Consider the following 18,047-nt stretch of genomic DNA (forward strand, 5'->3'; position numbering starts at 1 on the left):
GCCACCTTAGCTGTCCTGGGGTGGATTTTCAGGCTCTTACCATGAAGGTACAGACCCCTTGCCCCGATGGATGTTGCCTTGTCCCAGGACATGTTATCTCCAGAGGAGGGGGTGTCTCATCAGCAGGATGCTTTGCAAGGTCCGGGTCCACCCCCCCGGCCTTGACTCCGATGCAGAGCATCAGTGGGCTGACGGTGACCAAACAGGCCCGTCTTGGCCAACTCGCAGAGGTTTTGTTCCAGTCCTGCAGCCTGGCGAGGCTTTGCGCTGCAGGGCAGCACCTCTGTGCAGGCTTTCCCAAGCCCACTAGATGGCAAACACGTAAAAGCTTTGCTCCTCCGCTCCCGGCCAGCGTCAGGCCCCGCTCCCAGTGCCAAGGAGTGGGCTGGAGAGAGTGTTTTTTTCCTTCTTTTGCCGGGGGCCGTCTGCACCAGCAGCCACCGGCTGTAGGTCTAGTGCAATCATTTACATTTCCAGCTCCTTTGTATAACATCAATACTGGAGAGTGTACAAACTGCTGAGCTGTTTACAGCTGCGCAGGGGCTCCGCCATCAACAGAGCGCGGCTGAATTGGCAGCGTCCAGCTGGGCTCCGACTGCTGCCGGACTGCAGAGAGCAGCCCGGGCTCTGTTGGTTTTGGCTTGCTCCGGATGAACCCGGCCTTGGTTTAGAGAGGATCAGGAGGAAGAGGAGAGAAGTGAGGGGGTTTAGTGGGAGAGTTTGTTTCCACTGACGGGCTGTGCTGAGCAGCCTGGATTTCCCTGCATCTCCCTGGCTCTGGAGCAAGCTCGTCCTGAGCACTGTTTGCCCCAGAGCTGTGTCCCTGTGGGGTAGTTTCTGCATGGGGACAGGGGAATGGGCAGAAAGCACTGAGCCCCTCTCAGGTACCCTCATCTGGGGTTTGTAGAAGCCTGTACCAGCTGCGACACTGCCCAGATGCCCCATCCCTCTTTGTAGATGTCCTTCAGTGTTGGTTTCTGTTCCCCAGTGTCTCAGCCCTGGTGAGCCTGGGGCGGTTTGGTCTCTTTGGTGAAAGACATTGTTAAGGTGGATGGGACAAACCTGTCCCAGGGCAGATGCTGCCACCAGGCTGATGCCTCTCCCCAGCTTTGGCATCTGGGCCATTTCATGTTCTCGTGTGAAGGGAAGGTGCTGCTCAGGTTTGTGAGCTGGGACTTCACTTTCAAGGGTTCAGCGAAACAGTGGGAGCATCTTTTGCCTCCTGAGAGCGAGGAAGCATGAAGCTGCGGGGCTGGCGTGTCTCGTGATGTGGAAGAGCAGCCCAGAGAAGCTGGGGACATGGCTACCAAAGGAGTCTCTTTCAAGATGTCTGAGTAATTCAGGAGCTTGATGGATGCAAGTGCTGAGGTGCCCAGAGAGCTGCCTCTGAAACCCCCTCCAGGACTTTAATCTGTATCTTGAGAGGCTGAAATATCTTTGAAAATCTGGCCATGGTGTCTGGCCAGAGCTCAGCTGCCGTGCTTCGAAAGCAGTATCGCTTTTGAAGATGGGGCTGTGTTGCTCGAGGGGGCTTTTGGAAATGTGAGTTTTAACCCCATGCCCTGATCAAGCCTATCCCACTCCTGAGGGGTGTCTGGAGACAGGATGGGGGATAACTGGCCCTGGGGCTGCCTGCTCTGACGGAGGTGGGTGTTTGGATGCACTCACAACCCTGGGAGGAATGGGGAAGGGTGTGTGATGTGTCCACAGCGCTAGCGTGGCGTGCGTGGAGCGCATGCAGTACCTGCGCCTCCCTTCGATGATGAACTTGGCTGTGAATGCAGGAAAGCCTTACCATGGTGCTGTGGCATGTACTTTTTGACCTGGTCCTTCCTCGGACCCCTGTGGCAGGGTTACTGCCGCACTGCGTGCTGCAGGCTTCGCCTCTGCAGAGGAAGAGCACGTGGATTTTGATTCCTGCCTCGACCTTGCTCATTTTAAGTGTCTGCCCTTTACTCTGCTCCCTTCTAGTTTCATTCTGGCTTGGCTCTAGCCTGGCTCCAGCATGGGTTAATCTGTCAAACTGTTTTTAACAAACCACCCAGACAATAAACCGTCTCGGATCTCTGTCCCCTCTCCCCTCCTGTGACTGATGGCAATTTGGGTTTGAGAACAATAGTCCTGGTCTAACAGACCTGATTTCATTCTCTGGAGAGATTGCAGGTTTGGTTGCTAAAGATAACTGAGTTTATGTGGTACGCTTCAGCTCTGCAAAAGGTTCAATTTACTCTCGCGGTGTTTAAAAATTAGCACAGCACACTGCAAAATGAATGTGTAGCTCACTCAGCCTGATGCTCGTGTCCTGTGCGGGATCAGCCTGCAAAAGGGAGCAAGGGATCTGGTGGTGGACATCCCTGCCAGGTGGGGCTGGGTGCTGGGGGGGTTAGCTTGGGTTTCGGCCGTGCTTCCTGAAGTGCAGAGCCTCGGGGTGCTGCCTCAGAGCGGTAGGATTGGGGATGGAGCACTGTCCATCTCTGCCCTAGGGCGCTCCAAGGTGACAGCAGTGTCTGAAATCACTTTGAGTCCCCCAGCAGTGCCAGTGCTGTGACTGGAGGTGATGTTCAGCACCCTTTCCCAGCTCTCTATCTGCAGAAGGGCTTGCACGTGTGCTCGTGGAGGTGCACTGCCAATGCAGCAGTGCTCAGGGAAGCTTTCTGGAGGTGCAGGTGAGCCTGGCTCTCGCCTTGCCTTGCCCAGCAGGGGTCACAGCCCAACCCCAGAGCCTGGGACTTGCTCCAGGCTTGCTCTGCGCAGGCATCGTGAGCGAAGCCAGGTTTCCAGTCCCTTCCTTGCCTGCCCCCTGCCTTCAGGGAGGGAGATCTAATCGCGCGCAGATAACGAAGCCCGAGAGCTACAGCCGAATTATTCCCCTTCTGCGCCAGATGCATTTTATTACTGTCTTGGGTGGAGTTAGCAAATGTCAGGCTGGAGGGAGCAGAGTGCACCCTGCGGGTCCTGTCAGGGCTGGGGTTGTAGGGGAGGCCCCACATGCTGTGTGTTCATTGCCAGATCCCCTTCTCTCTCAGTGGCTTACCCCCAAGGTGCCCCAAGAAAGCCGGGGGGACCAAGGCTCCTCCCTGGGTATCCAAGCAATGCTGCAGCTTTCCATGGGTGATGTCTGTATCCAAAGACCAACGCTGGGTCCTGGAGTCTTGGGGAACGAGGATGAGAAAGGGGGGAGCGTGAAAACAAACCACTCCGGAGGAGCTTCTGCGGACTCTGATGACCCATGGGAATGTCTCAGGACCGAGGTGTGCTGGTTTAGGAAGGTCTGTGTCACTGTATTTTCATTTCTGGGAGCAGCTCAGAGAACCACGGCTCTGGTATGCAGCTGGGTCTGTCAGTCTTTTGAAACTGTCCCATCCAAAAAGCCCCTGAACCTGCTGGCTTAGCTTGCCAGCTCTGGCTCCTTGCCTGCTTCCCTCCTGAAGGCTGGTTGGGAGGCACAGACATGGGCAGAGCGAGCACTTGTATCTGTCATGATGTCGCTGCAGCGACAAACAGGATCGTTTTGGTCACTGCAGGTGCTGTTAGAGCTTGAGGGACCAGAGACCCACACCATGGCCAACACCAGGCTGAGGCCTGGCTGTGTCTCGGCTGGATGGCTGGGAAGGTCCCCTCTGTCCCGGGGAGGTGCTGGCAGCTGGGGCGACAAGACAAAACAAAAGCATTGGTTTATCCAAGCTTTCCCGAGCCTGGGCAGTGGTTGCAGCAGGCCCTTGGTTTCAAGGGACATCAGTGGGTGGCGATACACTTTGTGCATCCTATCTGCAGTTTGGTGATGCGAGGGTAGAAGTCTGCTCGGCGGCACTGCTGGTGGTGGAGAGCGCTGGGTCAGTCCCAGCTGGCCTGGAGCTTGCAGGGCAGGCTGTTCATTCATGGCTTTTGGAGGTTTGTTCCTCCGTGGCTCTGGCTCTTCCTGTGTCCCTGCAGACCTTGTGTGGGTAAGGTGGACATCTCATGGGTAGATGTCCTGGGAGTTCTCCTGCCTCCATGACATTCCTGAAATGAGGTGGCACTGGCGTGGCATCCATATAGCCCGCCTCAGGGCATGCCTCATATTTTATGGCTTCTTTCCTCCTCCTGTCCACTCTGCTGAGGATGAGACCCTGGGGATGTGGCAGCAGCTGAATCCCAGCCACTGGGTACACCGGAGCAGTGGAATACCCGGAGAAGACACTGAACAGTGGGCTGAGCCCTGCGGCCTGGGGTAAGCGCCCATGAACAGCCCGGTCCTGCGAGGTACAGCTGGCTGGCTCTCCCAGTGAGGCCAAAGCGTGCGTCCACCCGCCCCATCCACCCACCAGCCTCTGCCCTGGCCCCCTTGCGTTTTCCTCTCCTGTGGCTTTGCGATGCATTCAGGGGCTGGAAGCTGCTGGGCCCACGCAGGCATGGTGGAAAGGAGCCCAAGGGCTGGGCAGAGGTGAAAAAGGGGCTGCTTTGTGCTGTGGGGCCTTCCCAGCCTGCTGGCAGCCCCCCAAGCCCTCCGCCTCCTGCCACTCCCCCCAGTCCTGGCAGCCCCCAGTCCTTGGCTCCTTGGGGCGCTTGCGTGAGGTATCGTTCGCTAAACACCCCTCTCCCTCCCCACCATGGGCTCCAGCATGGGGATGCCTGGCCAAGATCACAGGACAGCTTAAGGGTTTAAACAGATAGGAGGCTTAATAGCTTGACCCCAGGACCTCTCCATCGCCTGCTTGGGGCAGCGGCTGTGATTTTGCAGCGCGTGTGGGAACGTGTCCTGAGCCAGGCATTACTCTGCTGGGGTGGATCTCCGGCTGTGCGTTGCAACAGGGGCTGGACAGACAGCTGCTCACAGCAGAGGACCAAGCATCTGTGGGCCAAAGGCTCATCTGTGCACTGTGACTCTTGGAGATGTCGGTCCCTCTGTCTAGACAGGCTGTGTGAGCCTGACTTCTGCAGGGGGGATGTGGTTACCCCTCTGCTGGGTCACAGAGCTGGTTGGGGGAGAATGAGCAGGATGGGCAGCCAAGTCCCTGCCTGTCCGAGTGTACTTGAAGGGGTTTGACCCTGGCCTCACATGGGAGATGTGGATTTGGGCTGATGGTTGGTGACACAGCTCTCCTCTCCTCTAGTGGGTGCTCCCAGCATGATCCCGGCCATGTCCTGGCACGGGTGATGGGTGGCAGAAATACGGCCCTAGCTACAGGAGCAGTGAGCACTGAGGAGGAGCTGGCACACCAGCGTCACAGCCCCTCTGATGCCACCTGGGATCCCCAGTACATGCTGATCCCAGGCGAGACATGGTGCTCAGCGCTGCCGTAACCCCGTTGGCTGCTGTCCTGCACCATTCCCGACACGTCTCCTCATGTGCTGGCTCCGATGGGTGCTCGGCTGCTGCCCTGGGGCTGTCTCGGCATGCTTGCACAAGGTGGGCAGCCCTGACCTGCTCGGGGCTGCGTGGGTGGCATCCTGGCCTGGCAGCGGCAGCGTGCTGCCCTGTGCCAAAGGGCTCCAAGCAGAGCTGGCCCAATGTGGGCTGGCATGCCAAGGGGAGGATTTGTTGCCATCTACCCTCCCGTCTTCAGCCGTCAGTGGGTTTGTCTCCTGGAGAGCAGCCTGGATCCCTTCGTTGTCACAAGATGTGTCCTGCATTCTTTCCTTGGTGAGATGGGGTCCGATTTTAACTCTGTAAACCTGTTGCAACCAAAATCACAATGCATCTCAGGAAAGCCTGTCAGCCCTGCTTGCGCTGCAGCATTGTGACATTTAAACAGGAGCAGGAGCCCTTGGGTGAGTCCCAAAACCCTGCCAGGGGCTGTCACCAAGCCCAGGAACATCCCTGGCTCCAGAAGGGGTTGAGCGATGCCTGTGGTGGCCCGTTGGCCTGTGTCCCAGCAGCACCCGAGCCGAGCAGCAGGGACCGGCGCTGGGGCGACAGGGCCCAGCAACATTTCCCCCCCCTTCCCGAAGTTGTTATTTCAGCTGCCGGAGCCTCTGCGGGGCTGACAAACACCCCGCAGGTGCTGTTTGTAAGTACCTTCTCCCCTCTGCCCCAAAACCCCCAGCTCCCTGGCTTGGGACTCCCTCGCTGCCTGCCCCCAGACCTCGCGCCTCTCCCCCTCCCCAGTCCCCCGGGACAAGTACGGCATACACGAACCCTTGTTGCCTGCCTCCGTCCTGACCTGAGCTGTTAACAGAGGCTGCTTTTCTGCCGGCTGCGGAGCTGGCGGCAGTGTGCACGGCCCCGGCCACCAAGCTCCAGCCCTCCAGGGCTGCCTCTTAACCTGGAGAAGCAGCGGGTTATTTGTGTTGCTCTTGGCAGAGACGCCCTGGCCCTCCGAAACAGAGGTGAATGCACGCGGAGGTGTGGGGCGCGGGCCAGCGTGCACTGTTTGTGTTGGACCCACCACGCGGGGAATTAGTTCAACTCGGCTGCTAATTGCTTCTGAAGTGCGGGGCTCTGTCAAACGGACGTGGACACATGACGGGGACAGCGAGTGCAGCCGGGGAGGAAAGCTGGCCCCGTGCTACTTTGCTCGGGGATCTCAAGACCTCGATACCTCCCCTCTCCCGGCTGTTTCAGGCCCACGTAACCTGCATGGAGCAGAGGTTTTTTGGCTGTGACCCAGTTCCTTGGGAGCCCCCAGCCTGAGATGCGATGCTCTGCTTTTGGTGAAGAAGGAGCAGTCTTGCCCCACATCGTCTTTCCTGGGCTGGAGAGGGGGAATTGGCAGGGAAGAGGAAGAGACTTCCCCTGGCCTGAATCCCCGTGCTCAGCCCTGCTGGCTCCCTCTGCCCTGTCTTGGCCCAGCGTTGCTCTCATACTTGTTTGTAAATCTCCCAGTGCTCCAACTGGTGGGACCAGTGGCTGGGAAGGACGAGCGGTGCGAAAGGAAGGTTTTGCCCCACAGAAGGGCTTCCCCCTTGCTCAAGCGTGGGCTGACCCCCTCCATCCCTAAACCTTCACTGTACCTGGTCCTGCCATAGCTTTGGGGCTGGATGGTGGTAAAAAGGGGTCTGGTTCCGCCACCTCAATGTGAGTCCAGCTGAACACAGGCAGGAGAGGGGAGACCCTGAAGGCGCCACCCTGTGTGTTGTACAGAGCATTTCTGGGACTTCCAGCCATGCCAGCACCAATGCCCTGGGTGCTGGGTGTTTCCCTTTGGAGGCTGGACATGGCATCATTCACCATCACTCCCCTTCATGGAGGCCAAATTCACCACAGCACCAGCTGTCCATCTATGGTGGGATGGGATGTCCTCTCCCAGAGGTGGGTGGGAGGAGGACCTTCCAGATGCTCTCCTGGCCTTGGGAAGAGGCCACCAACTGTACCACTGCCTTTCATGGAGCCATGACCATGCTGTTGACCCACGGCACCCCCAGGGTGATGTGCAGGGAGAGGGCTCTGGGCCGGGTTAAGGACAGAAAGCCCCAGGCACGCTAAGGTCCCTGGCGTGGACATGGTCCCCTGGTCCTCATCCCTGTGAGATTTAGCATTGGCTGTTGCTTTGAGCCTCTGTGGGCTAAACCAGGGTGCCTGTCCAGTGCCGGCATGCCCGCTGGATGCTGCGCGCTGCCCGGCTCGCTGCGCCGCCGGCCCCCGTCCTGCCCGCGCCCTCTCCCACCCCTCGCTGCCTCTCCTCCCTCTCCCTGCTTTCATTTAGTAATCGTCGTTTAAAAGCCCAAACGTCCATTGTCCAAACCGGGATTAAGCACCATCTGTGCAAACTTTGAGGCCATTTTCGGTGACTGGGAGGAAACAGATGACTCAGACGTTGCGACACAGATCGGCTGTGACCCCGGGCTGAGCGGGTGGATCTCTGCGGAGCGGCCCTGTTAACCCAGGCTCCTCCCAGAAGCCTTTTGAGGATCATGGCAAGGGAGCCAGCAGCAGTTTTTGGAGGGCTGTGGGTTTCCTCCTGAACTGTGAGGTGTCCCAGCTATCCCTCGTGTCAGAGCTTTAGTCCATCTGGTCCCACCAGTGGCTCCTGAGTGCTGGTTTTGAGTGGTGCTGGTGGGAAGGGGATGTTGGCTCCATGGTGGAGCACTGAGGCCAGGAGGTCAGTCTGCATTAGTACGGCCCCCCAAGGACCCTCGTGTTTTGGCCCTTTTCCCCCCGAATGATGTCAGAAGGATGGTGAAGGTAGCCCTGGAGGAAGATGACAGTAAGCGCAGATGCTTTCATGTGGGAGCAAGAAAGTTGTGCTCCAAGTAGCTTCTCTCTGTTACCGCCTCACCTGCCCCATGCGTGATATGCTCCCGTCGCCCGTCCGGACTGGGATGACACCCAAACTGAGGGCACGGTGGTGGTGAGGCGCATGGGAGGCAGAGGAGCAGGCTGCTGCCCGTGGTGGCCCAGCGGTGAGGAGCACTTGGCCAAGGAGGGATTTTCAGCAGGACCCAGTGTGGGTCGCGCTGTTGCCGGGTGAAGGGGGAGGTGTTCGGTGCTGGTCTCCTTTTAGCACACCTGAACGGCTGCTGTCGGCTCTCGGTGCAGGCACTCCCTGCAAGGCGGCTGGCTTCCCTGCAAACTCCAACCACACCCCCCTTTGGTCCAGTGTCCCGAAGTAAGAAGTCCACAGAAGGACAACAGATTTTAAGGCGGTTAAGGTTGGGAAGACTGAGGGGATCAGATATTTTGAAGGATGGTGATTTCGCTGATCCCATGAATACAGGAGGTGGATCTGGGTCCTGAGGAGGGCAGGCACAGCTAAGCCCAAGGAGCTGAATGGGGATCCCTGGGTGATGGATGTGAGAATGATGAGCGAATTGCTCCTGATTTTTTTTTTATAGGGGAAAAAGGCATTTCTAGCTTGCAACTTTTTCCCTTTGCCCCATGTTTTTGTTGTTCCCCAGCTGCACCATGGCTTGTTTCTGGCTCGCCAGGATGCTGCTGATGTACAAGAGGTGATGCTGGAGCAACTCTGAGCTCTGGTGCAACAGCAAGGACAAGGCAGGGCTGGACTTTTGAGTGCTGGTAGTGATATGGAAGGAGCACCAGGAAAATGTTCCTCATTTGGGAGCATTTTGCTCAGCTCCTGCTCATGGTGCTGTCCGTGCTCACTGCATTGGGATGGAAAATGGGTGTGAGATGTGTCAGCGCCCTGCTTTGCTGGGCGCATGCCTGTATCTAAATCTGGTATCCTGTGCACAGCTCGGGGGTCTTCAAATCCTGAGAGGTGATGGTTGGGACAGGAAATAAGTAGCCTTCAACAAGGAGCTGTGATTAAGATGGCTTTACACCACAGGCCAAGCCTGGACAGATACAATAACCCCAGAAGGTGGTGAAATTATTAGGCAGAGCTTAAGGAAAATGATATGAAGACAGTGCTAAGGCAGGTGAGATTTTGCTTGGCTTAACACACAAAACAGAGAAGAAAAGGAGAGGAAAGAATTTCCCCTGTGAAAGTCTCAGCAGGTTCAATTTCCAGTGATGGTCAAAGAGTTAAAGTGATATGTTGGGAGTTATGAGTGTTTATCTAAAACAAAAGTGGCAGGTGAAAGGGATAAAATAACACAGTTTGTAAAGCAATGCAATATGTTCAAATTATCCAAGGATCAGAGCTGGAATTTGGAAGGTAATATTGGATGGAAGGAAATGGGAGATGGAGACAGAAATAGGATGGGGAAAAAACAGCTTGAGGTGGCTTCTCCATTGGTTGCTACAAAGGAAAAAAAAAGGGGTTGGCATTATTAAGACTATTGCGAATTTGTTTATTAGAGGGGATTTTCATTGTACTTTCAGAATTAAGCTGAGGGCCTCTGCTGTCTCAGGGTGCAGAACAGACCCTCCCAAGCTGAGTTTGGCTGGAAACAGATGGGCAGAGTCTGTTGCCGTGCCCGAGAATGTCCCTGGAAATGGCTGTTGTGCTCTGTTGGCCTGCGAGACACCCAGTGCTATCCCTGACCGAGTGCTGGATCCTTCCCTTCATCCCTCGGCTTGCTGGGCTGCGGGTGCGCAGCCCCATGGCAGAATTGGGCTCCCCCTAAACCTCCAATAGGCTGGGCGCTTTCTACAGCAGCAAGGGAACTTCTCTCCTCCTGTCCAACCAAGCATCTCCTCCTGCTCTTGCCTCCATAGCGTTGGGGGATCTTCGTGAGGAAGCACACGGGCAGTTGGGTCTTGGCACTGGGGGAAGATGCAGAGTTTGCAGCTGGGAAACTGCTCTGCTAAGAGAGCTTGGGCACCTCCAAAAAGCTCCTCTTAAAACTTGCAGAGCCATGAAGGAAGATTTCAGGTAAATTTGTCCCACTGCCCTCACTCTTAACTGGCTTTTACAGACTCACAGCATCATTTGGGTCGGAAGGGACCTTCAAAGATCATCTAGTTCAACCCCCACTACAACCTCAACTTCATCTGCTCTCCAGGCACCATCCTCACTAGCCCAGAGCTCAGCTCCTCCTGGGCTGTTTGCCCAGTTGTGGGAGATTTTCAGCTCATGCTGGCTGTGAAACTCAGGGCTTGGGGAAGTCGCAGCACCTCCACCACTGCTTCTGCCCTGAGCCTCCTGCCTGGACAGGCTCCCTAGCTCCAAAATCGCTGTTTGCCTCCTCAGCCACATCTTTGTCCTCACCTCTGCTCCTCTGGATGCCTCCAGCACCTTCACCTGCTAAAGCCTTTATGTTGGCAGTTCTCTCACGACCGTGCTATTGGAAAGTCCCCTCCCTTTGCATGACTGTCCTCTCTTATCAGGGCTTCTGTGCTGTTGATGCTCACCGAGGAGACCAGGATTGTGTTCAAACCTCCGTGCAGTTTGTAGGTACAACAATATACACCAGCCTTCTCTAACCAAGAGAAGGCAAAAGGAAAAAACCCAAGAGCGGAGTGTAATTGATGCATTGACTTCCTGAATCTGCAGACAGCCCAGAGCAAGGACTCTGAGGTGTACCATCCTGCCAGCGTGCTTCTTTATCAGCCTGACTTTTCCTAGTTGCAGCACATGGAAAACTGAGATGGCAAAGTGACTTTATTGAGAAAAAAAGACACAAAGGACTGATTTATTTTGCATCTAATTCAGTTCTGAGGCCCTCACAGATGTTCTGGGTTTCTTGGTGGAAATGAAACGGCTGCAGATTTTCCAGCTGGCCACAGAAAGCAGAGCACTCACACCAGGCCAAGTCCCAAATGAGCTATCTGCAGGGCTTCCACTGCTGCAGTTTCACTTTGGCTGTTCTGCCGTTCCCCATGTTCATCTCAAAGTTCATTTTTCTTAATAGCATCCTGGAGTCCTGTCTGCCCCACTCTCTCCTCTGTGGTCCCAGTCCCCTGGAGAGTATGCATCTTCCTGCTGTGCCATGGGTTGTATGTTTTCTTCCTTCTTTCACCCCATTGGTTACTTGCTCATCCTGCTTTCCATCCAGGCCTGGTGTCGTTCTTCACTTGGCTTTGATGAAACAGCAAAGATGTGGCACCGTCACACCAGCTTCCACGAATGCAGAGAGGCAGCCTGGAGCTGCAAGACCTCCTCTTCTGTGCTCATACCCAATTATCTTTATTGGTGCAGATCTAGTGAGGTCTGCTGATGGACTTGGAACAAGCCTGCCTTTTGCTCTAAAACAGAGCAAACCAGGTGGAAGGAAGCGTCGCTCATTGCTAATGAAGCAAAAGATGAAGTGCTTGAGTTCACCTGCCTCCGACTTTCCAGAGAGAGAACTTTGCTCTAGCATAGAAAGCTGCATCATGAAGCCTTCTGAGATGTTTCCTACAGCCCCCATGAGCCTGGAGAGTGTTGATACCATGCAAAATAAGTTAAATATCCTGCTGGAGGTAGAAACTCCAGAACATCTTCACGGTGTCCTTGGAAGTGGCTGCAAGCTGATGGTCACCCTGTGGTTGGCCTCAGATAGCCTACCTGTACAAGGGCTGTTACCCCTGGTAATTCTGCGAGGCAGCATGAGTATTGATGTTCCTTTTTTTCCAGAATTCCAGATTTTTTTCACTCTTCCAACTGAACTGCATATAAACCACAGTGCCTTGACCCCTGGCACTTCTCTGAATATGTTTTATATTTCCGTCGTCTTTCTTGGACATCTTGTTTTATAGTCAAGGTTCAAGTCTGAAGGTATCTATAATCCTGCCACACTGAATTTTCTGCACAACTTTCTTCCTGGACAGCAGCTCAGCAAGCAGCTTTTTGCAGTACAACAGAGCGCCTGAACTGTCATCTTCAGAAGCAGCCTGAAAACTCCCTTTTAAATTTTGAATTATTGGGTTCAAGAGTCATTCACTAATAAACTCTCACATGCCAACTTTCCTTCAGAACAGTTGAGGTTTTGAGGCTGTAAATTGCATGCGTTGTCAGGTGCTGAGTCTCTTGGGTTTCTTTGGTGGAAACTGTACATAAGAGAGGAGATGCAGTAGCACTTCTGGTGTCCCACATCCTTTCCTGGCCTTAGCAATTTTTCTGACAGTTCCTTGACACGTGGTGGGAACAGATCATGCATCTCTTGTTTCTGGACCAGCAAGGAAATCGTACATATGTGTAACTGAAAGAATCTTGCAGGCCAAAAGATGGGAACTGGAGAAGCTGATGGCTTCCTGGGTTATGGTGTGGGGAAGAAGACACAGTTTTGCTGAGCCCCTGCTTGGTGAGCAGTGGTCCTGTTGAGGCAAAGAGCGCATCTTCTGGGTACCGGGGGACGACAAGGCAGGTGAGAGAGGTGACCAGCCATCACTCCTTCGGTTCCTGTTCTGTGCACCAGTAGTCACTTGTGAAGGGGGTTTATCTAACTGGTGGTTGCCTGCTCTGCAACCCTGCTTGACAGCCTTCTTTTGGAAAGGGCTGGAGGCAGTGGTGAGACCTTCCCATGGACAGAGTTTGGCTACCACCCAGCTCAGGGAGGCTGGGACACCTGAAGAAACAGAACATTGCATTTTCCAACCCCTTCTTACTATGCCTTGCTATATAATAGCTCTCACTTGTGGTGTGCATGCGGAGGAGCTCACGTGGATGTTTCTGTCCTGTCTAGCCTTTGCTTTGTGTGGCCGCAGTTACAGGAGCAAAGCTGCGATAGTGTAACAACCGTCCCAGGTCAGAGCTGGAGGAGCAAGTGGGCTCAACAGCCACTCAGGGGTTTTGGGTGGCTTTTTATTTTGCACTGCTGATGCTAATTAAGGCTTGCAATTTGTGCTTTTGGAGGTCTGGAAGGAGAGGACCCCTGATGTGTGATTCAGCTGCTTTGAACCAAGCGTCTGGCACTGAGGCACTGCCCAGGGCGGGTTGGGGATCTGCAGTGGTATGGAGACGCTTTGCAGTCACCCAGCTGGCATGCCTTGCTCGTGTGCTCGAGGAAACCTTAATGGTCAGAGTTGGGATGGGGGAGATTGTCTTGCCAGGTCAGGAGGCAAGCTTAGGGGAGCTTGTGGCTCTTGAGGTCTGAGCATGGGCACAGGCTTGTGTGTGGCCGCATCTCTGGGACCCCTGAGGAGGGGCACTGCGGCTGCGGAAGCATCCCAGGCATATCTGTGAGAGATGGGGAGGGGAGCGCTTGGCACAGGCGCTGCTTAAGCACCAGATGTTAGCATGGTCCAGCCTAAACGCTGTGATGCAGGGCCTGATCCTCATCCCAGCTTCTGCCCCTTCTTCCCCCTCTGCCTGTTCGGGGTGTTACGATCCAGGCTAAGGCAGGTTGCACAATTTATTTTCTTGTACTTAAAGCAGGATTTTGGCAGTCAGGGTTGGGAGGCCTCTCTGAGGAGTGCTGGCTGGACGCCCTCCTGCTGTCACGGGATCACGCTGCTGTCAAAGGCTCTGCTCCACCGGGCATCCTTCAGCATGGACTTCTGCCGCGGCTTCGGGGCTGATGGAGGCAGTGCCTGGGCGGCTAAGACACCACTGACAGCTTCAGTATAGCTCTCTCTACAACTACCTGAAAGGAGGTTGTAGTGAGGTGGGTGTTGGTCTCTTCTCCCAAGTCACCAGTGATACAACGAGAGAAAATGGCCTCAAGCTGCATCAGGGGAGGTTTAGATTGGAGATTAGGAAAAGTTTCTTCACTGCCAGAGCAGCCAGGCATTGGAACAGGCAGCCCAGCGAGGTGGGGGAGTCACCGTCCCTGGAGGGGTCCAAAAAACGTGTAGATGTGGCACTTGGGGACATGGTTTTGGAGACCTGGAAGCGCTGGGTTGATCGTTGGACATGATGGTCCTAGAGGTCTTTTCCAATCTTAATGATTCCATGATTCTATGATTCAGCACGTGTAGGTGGGAGCAGTGGTCACCCCAGCATGGGTGCTCTTATGCTGGACAGAGGTGAGACCCATCATTTCCAATTCCCACGATGCGGCAGCTATAAGGAGGACTCCTCCTTTTCTGCCATGTGCCCATGCAGAGGGACCATCCCATCCCATCCCATCCCATCCCATCCCATCCCATCCCATCCCATCCCATCCCATCCCATCCCATCCCATCCTTAAATCATCTTTTCTCTGTGGTCCCAGGCTCTTGTTTCCTGCTGTCTCCATCACCTGGCTTCCCTACAGCCAGCTGGTAAATTGATGTGGATAAAGGGAGAGCAGATGATATAGGAAAATTACTAAGTCACCACTGGGGGAATATGCGGTAGGATTTGCTATTACGTTCGCTGACGGTGTAAGGGAGGGAAAGGATGTGAGTGTTACTTCGTGCTCTGCATGAGCACTATTAATGTCATCCATGGTGATGTAATTGCTTTGCGAGGAGAGCGGCGGGTGAGGCTGAGCATGCTCAGGGAGGGAGGATGATATAGTTGGGAGTGATGAAAGTGTTCATGGCCAATAAAGGGCATGAGGGTGATGTGGCCAAAACAGCTGGAGAGAAATATCAGATCTGCCCGTGAACTTGGCTGTGTCATGCTCAGACCGCAGGGTGGAGAGTTGGCAAATGTTAAAGCCCAGAGCATGGAGTAGCTGAGGTTGGGGTATGTGACACATGTGGTGGGTTTTCCAGGAGAAAGGTGAGGAAGAAAGAAAGAGCAGAAGGTGGTGGTGAACTTGGGAGTTTGGGGAATGGGAAAAAACCATGGAGTTACCCATCACTGGAGCAGGGTGGGGAGGACTTGGAGGGGGTTGTCCTGTTTTTGCCATGATGATCTTGAGTTGGCAGTGGGACATCCAGGAAGGTTTATGAGTGGGAGAGGCTGGGTGGAGATGTCGGCCTGCGAGTCCTTGGAGGAGAGATGAGCTCACCAGGGAGAGGGCGTCGAGGGGGCCAAGGAGGAAGGCCAAGTGCCAAGCCTGTGGGGCTAGCACAGGGGCGAGCTTGTGGAGGGGTGCGGTGCTGGGGAGGGGCTTAGCAGGGTGTTCTCGCATGTGTGGGGGATGTAGGGGACAGGCTGAGCAGGTGGGGGGCACTGGAGGAGGGGGACATGAATGTCTTGCTCCGTCCACGGTCACAGCAAAGCTGGCATCTCCCTGCACCTTGCTTCAGCATGTGGGTGAGGCACATCTTAGTTTCACCACCATGCTGGGAGGTACCGTGGGGGGAATGGAGACAGTCCCTTGCCTGGGGCTGAAGCTGGGGTGGGGAGGGGAAGGGGTGGAGCTGGGAGATTGTGGGGTGGGATCCACCAGGGCAAGAGAGGAGCTGTTTGAAGGAAGGGTTTTTGGGAGGTTTGGGGCTCATTTTGTCCCATCCTAGCATCCCATTTCTGCAACAATAAACTTAAAAAAATAGCCCTCAACCCCTGCCACCCATGGAGGCCAAAGTGAGAGAAGCCATTGGTTTTACTATGAACCCTGTGGAAGGGTCAGCTTGGAGAGCCCAAAACCGGAGAGCTACAACTGAAGAAAGGTGACAAGGCAGAGCATTGTGCAGCCGGGCCCAGCAGCAGCCCGTGCTGAAGTGAGTAGCTCCAGACCATAGGGAACAGCATGAAAAGGATGCAGCTGAGTGCCCCTGGCTTGTGGAAGGACAAGGGACAAGTGAAATGCAGAGGCTGGAGGCAGCTTGGAGCGTGCCGGGCACCTGGCACCACATCCCCTCCAAATCCAGCACCCTGCAGCACAGGGATGGAGGCAAGAGGTGGCAGGTCCCTGACTCTGCATCTAAGGGCAGTTCTTGCTCCCTCCCAGCTCAAACACACCTTGAGACCACTGGAAAGATGTTTCCAGCAGCACATGTAGCAGCTGTGGCCCCTTGGCTGCGTGCAGGGGAGGAGAGCACTGTTTTAAGCAGATGAATATCAGCACCCTCTCAACCGGAGGAAGTCGCAGACTTACTGAAATCTAAGACAAGTGGTGTCTTAAGCCAGTGGTGTGTCAAGTGGTTAAGGCAGAAGATTAGCAAGCAGGCTCTCCTTCCACTGATGGGAAAGCAGGGATGCAGCCTGTGGTCCAAATGCCAGCATCTCCCGAGGAGAGACAGGCGGAGGGACAAGGACAGCCTTAGTGTCCCCTTTACACTGTCAAGAGGCACCACCTGGGCACCTCTTCTCCTAGCTAAGGACTCTCAGGAGGAGACCAACAACTGTTAGGGATTTGCAGCACATGCTGGTTTTACACAGCCCAGTAGAACCTCATTGCTAGGAGAAGAAAAGCCTGCGGCTCATTCAGCACAAACTCATTATTTAATTGACAAAGTAAATACAAAAAAAAGTCTTTTCCCCCCTGCTCTGGTGCTGAAATTTACAGTTGTGAGACAAGCCAGAGCGCTGTGGAGCCGGGGTATCTCTGGGTGACATTTACAGGGCTCAGCTTTCATCACAGCTTGAAAAAATCCCTTGCGCAGAGATTATCTCCACACTGATCTGGATTGTCTTGTTCAGCTTTGGCCTTCATCCTAGATGGACAACGAGCAGAAAACTTGGCCAGTGGCCTGAGGTCTGTGGCCTCCTCTGCATGAGCTGGGAAGAGGAGGAACAGTCTCCAAGGTACTTGAGGACTTGCAGCCTTGGGGGCTGAAGAGATGGAGCTGGCGGAGGGGGGTGAAGCTTAGTTCCTCCCCTGAGGATTTAATGCCAACCGAGCCGCTGAGAGAGGCAATCCCTGCTCTGCGCTGCTCTGGTGAGGAGATCTCTGGTTTGCATTGAATTGGGTCAACCCAATTCAGTCAGTGTCAGTCCCCCCGCTGCCTGGTGCCCTGTGCTGAAGGGTTTTTGGAGCTGGGGCTGGGCAAGTGGGATGGAGGCAGCTGGCGGGTATTGGGGGGAATGCCTCGATGCAAACCTCCCTTGTCCTGCACTGCTTCGAGTCAGTTGTCAGCAGCCTTCCAGCCGGATGGTGTCTGGAGGCCTTCCAGCTACCACAGACTCTCCCCCAGCCCATCACTGCCACAGCACAGACGGGATTTAACGTATGTCTGCACGTCCCCCAACCTTTCCCCCCTCCAGATGAAACAATGAAGAAAAACAAGGCTGCAGGTTTGCAAAGATCCCCCAAGCCCAGAGGGTGATGGTTTCCGCTCCGGACTTCCCTGGACCATGCAGGAGGACTCAGCAACGCCACCCCAGGCCGACTCCTTGCCGCACCGCGGGCCAGTGTTCCTGTTGGCTCGAGGTGCTGTTTTGAGGTTTTTCTCTGCTCCCTTTTTGCCTCTCGACTCACAGACAAGTGGGTGAGGGAGAGAGGAACCGGTTCGCTTTCCACCTCCCCTCGCAGTGCCCCTCTGCTTATTAGTTCTCCAAATATTTCGTCCTGCAGCCCGGCAGCAAGGACTCTGCACTAACCTGATCCCAGGCAGAAGGGAAGCCGAGCGGGTAGGACAGCGCCTTACCCTCATGGCATTGCTCCAGGCCAGGCTGCAGGGAGCGAGACAGGGCAGCTGGGGCCCTGCTGCACTAAATCCCAGTGGTCGGGGCACACATGGCAGCATCCCCCCGGCTCAGCCCTCCTCCCTGCGGGTAGCGGCAGGGCATGAGCAGTGCGTTTCCCCCCGGCAGCATCTTTCCCCCACCCCCAGCAATTGCTCCACTTCATGCTTTTGCCTTTCTCAGCAGCCAACGGGACGGGGACTGTCCCCAGAGCCCTCACTGAGTGTGGGAAACAAGCATGTGGAAGAAGAGGAGACCTGGTTATGGGATGCTGGTGAGCAAGGTGGGGGCAATTATGGGACAGAGGAAAAGAAATCCCTTGGGATTTCCTCCCATCAGCTCCCAGCTCCATTAAGAGTT

At 55.2% G+C, this 18,047-nt stretch overlaps 1 protein-coding gene across 1 annotated transcript in view; it reads left to right on the forward strand.

The window, feature by feature from the left end:
- Nucleotides 1-18,047, forward strand: part of PPIH (peptidylprolyl isomerase H) — a 262,108-nt gene that overhangs the window by 97,356 nt on the left and 146,705 nt on the right. The window lies entirely within an intron of this gene.

This window comes from Phalacrocorax carbo, chromosome 20, assembly GCF_963921805.1.
Source record: "Phalacrocorax carbo chromosome 20, bPhaCar2.1, whole genome shotgun sequence".
Classification (NCBI taxonomy): Eukaryota; Metazoa; Chordata; class Aves; order Suliformes; family Phalacrocoracidae; genus Phalacrocorax; species Phalacrocorax carbo.